At 44.2% G+C, this 3,179-nt stretch overlaps 2 non-coding genes across 2 annotated transcripts; both read left to right on the top strand.

Moving 5' to 3' along the window:
- The first annotated feature begins 576 nt into the window (after window positions 1-576).
- TRNAT-UGU (transfer RNA threonine (anticodon UGU)) lies at window positions 577-648 on the top strand. Its single transcript has one exon. It is a non-coding gene; the product is annotated as a tRNA-Thr (tRNA).
- Window positions 649-2,802: 2,154 nt separating this feature from the next.
- TRNAT-UGU (transfer RNA threonine (anticodon UGU)) lies at window positions 2,803-2,874 on the top strand. The gene has a single exon. It is a non-coding gene; the product is annotated as a tRNA-Thr (tRNA).
- The last annotated feature ends 305 nt before the right edge of the window (window positions 2,875-3,179 follow it).

The following is a 3,179-nucleotide window of genomic DNA, read 5'->3' as shown; positions in this document are numbered from 1 at the left end:
ACGTGCTACGTGACGCCAAATAGGCTCAAAAAAGTGTGCTACACTCGCCACCACGGCTACTGGTGGCGCTGACTGAAACTCCCACGTTTAATTCACATATAAAACCCAATAAAGTGGCTGGGTGAGGGCTGTCGTGGTAGCGCAGTGGCAGAGCATTGAACGCGTCATTCGAAAGTCGCAGGTTCGGATCCTGCCCACGGCAAGTTATCTTTTCAGCCACTTTTCTTCATATTTACATTACCATTCGGTATAATGTCTTCCCCAATAATTTCCTTGGCATTATTGTCTGTTGGATCTCATTAATATTTTGTAAAACACAGAAAAAACGAGCCCTTTAGTACACACTTCTTTCCTTAATTCATTAACGTGGGTTTTGCACTGGCAGACTTCGCGCCTTTAGGTTGTATACGAGGGACTATTGGTCAGCTGACAACTCGTAAGAAGTTCACGTGCTACGTGACGCCATATAGGCTCAAAAGAGTGTGCTACACTCGCCGCGATGGCTACTGGTGGCGCTGACTGACACTCCCACGTTTAATTTACTTATAAACCCAATAAAGTGGCCGGGGGATAGCTGTCGTGGTAGCTCAGTGGTAGAGCATCGAACGTGTCATTCGAAGGTCGCAGGTTTGGATCCTGCCCACGGCAAGTTATCTTTTCACCCACTTTTCTTCATATTTACATTACCATTTGGTATATTGTTTTCCCCTATAATTTCCTTGGCATTATTGTCTATTGGATCTCATTATTATTGTGTAAAACACAGAAAAAACGAGCCCTTAAGTATACACTTCTTTCCTTAATTCATTAACGTGGGTTTCGTACTGGCAGACTTAGCGCCTTTAGGTTGTATACGAAGGACTATTAGTCAGCTGACAACTCGTAAAAAGTTTACGTGCTACGTGACGCCAAATAGGCTCAAAAGAGTGTGCTACACTCGCCACCATGGCTACTGGTGGTGCTGACTGAAACTCCCACGTTTAATTCACATATAAACCCAATAAAGTGGCTGGGTGAGGGCTGTCGTGGTAGCTCAGTGGTAGAGCATTGAACGCGTCATTCGAAGGTCGCAGGTTCGGATCCTGCTCACGGGAAGTTATCTTTTCACCCACTTTTCTTCATATTTAAATTACGATTCGGTCTAATGTCTTCCCCTATACTTTCCTTGGCATTATTGTCAGTTAGATCTCGTTTTAATGTTTAAAACACAGAAAAAACGAGCCCATAAGTATACACTTCTTTCCTTAATTCATTAACGAAGGTCTCGTACTGGCAGACTTAGCGCCTTTAGGTTGTATACGAGAGACTATTGGTCAGCTGACAACTCGTAATAAGTTCACGTGCTACGTGAAGCCATATAGGCTGAAAAGAGTGTGCTACACTCGCCGCCAAGGCTACTGGTGGCGCTGACTGACACTCCCAGGTTTGATTCACATATAAACCCAATAAAGTGGCCGGGGGATAGCTGTCGTGGTAGCTCAGTCGTAGAGCATCGAACACGTCATACGAAGGTCGCAGGTTCGGATCCTGCCCACGGCAAGTTATCTTTTCACCCACTTTTCTTCATATTTAAATTACGATTCGGTCTAATGTCTTCCCCTATACTTTCCTTGGCATTATTGTCAGTTAGATCTCGTTTTAATGTTTAAAACACAGAAAAAACGAGCCCATAAGTATACACTTCTTTCCTTAATTCATTAACGAAGGTCTCGTACTGGCACACTTAGCGCCTTTAGGTTGTATACGAGGGACTATTGGTCAGCTGACAACTCGTAATAAGTTCACGTGCTACGTGAAGACATTAGGCTGAAAAGAGTATGCTACACTCGCCGCCATGGCTACTGGCGGCGCTGACTGACACTCCCACGTTTAATTCACATATGAACCCAATAAAGCGGCCGGGGGATAGCTGTCGTGGTAGCTCAGTGGAAGAGGATTGAACGCGTCATTCGAAGGTCGCAGGTTCGGATCCTGCTCACGGCAAGTTATTTTTTCACCCACTTTTCTTCATACTTACACTACAATTCGGTCTAATGTCTTGCCCTATACTTTCCTTGGCATTATTGTCTGTTAGATCTCGTTATATTGTTTAAACCACAGAAAAAACGAGCCCTTAAGCATACACTTCTTTCCTTAATTCATTAACGAAGGTCTCGTACTGGCATATTCTGCGCCTTTAGGTTGTATACGAGGGACTATAAGTCAGCTGACAACTCGTAATAAGTTCACGTGCTACGTGACGCCAAATAGGCTCTAAAGAGTGTGCTACACTCGGCGCCAAGGCTACTGGTGGCGCTGACTGACACTCCCACGTTTAATTCAGATATAAACCCAATAAAGTGGCCGGGAGATAGCTGTCATGGTAGCTCAGTGGTAGAGCCTTGAACGCGTCATTCGAAGGTCGCAGGTTCGGATCCTGCCCACGGCAAGTTATCTTTTCAGCCACTTTTCTTCATATTTACATTACCATTCGGTATAATGTCTTCCCCAATAATTTCCTTGGCATTATTGTCTGTTGGATCTCATTAATATTTTGTAAAACAAAGAAAAAACGAGCCCTTTAGTACACACTTCTTTCCTTAATTCATTAACGTGGGTTTTGCACTGGCAGACTTCGCGCCTTTAGGTTGTATACGAGGGACTATTGGTCAGCTGACAACTCGTAAGAAGTTCACGTGCTACGTGACGCCATATAGGCTCAAAAGAGTGTGCTACACTCGCCGCGATGGCTACTGGTGGCGCTGACTGACACTCCCACGTTTAATTTACTTATAAACCCAATAAAGTGGCCGGGGGATAGCTGTCGTGGTAGCTCAGTGGTAGAGCATCGAACGTGTCATTCGAAGGTCGCAGGTTTGGATCCTGCCCACGGCAAGTTATCTTTTCACCCACTTTTCTTCATATTTACATTACCATTTGGTATATTGTTTTCCCCTATAATTTCCTTGGCATTATTGTCTATTGGATCTCATGATTATTGTGTAAAACACAGAAAAAACGAGCCCTTAAGTATACACTTCTTTCCTTAATTCATTAACGTGGGTTTCGTACTGGCAGACTTAGCGCCTTTAGGTTGTATACGAAGGACTATTAGTCAGCTGACAACTCGTAAAAAGTTTACGTGCTACGTGACGCCAAATAGGCTCAAAAGAGTGTGCTACACTCGCCACCATGGCTAC

Source organism: Rhipicephalus microplus, chromosome 5 (genome assembly GCF_043290135.1).
Source record: "Rhipicephalus microplus isolate Deutch F79 chromosome 5, USDA_Rmic, whole genome shotgun sequence".
Lineage (NCBI taxonomy): Eukaryota > Metazoa > Arthropoda > Arachnida > Ixodida > Ixodidae > Rhipicephalus > Rhipicephalus microplus.
This window is presented reverse-complemented; position numbering and strand designations above follow the sequence as displayed.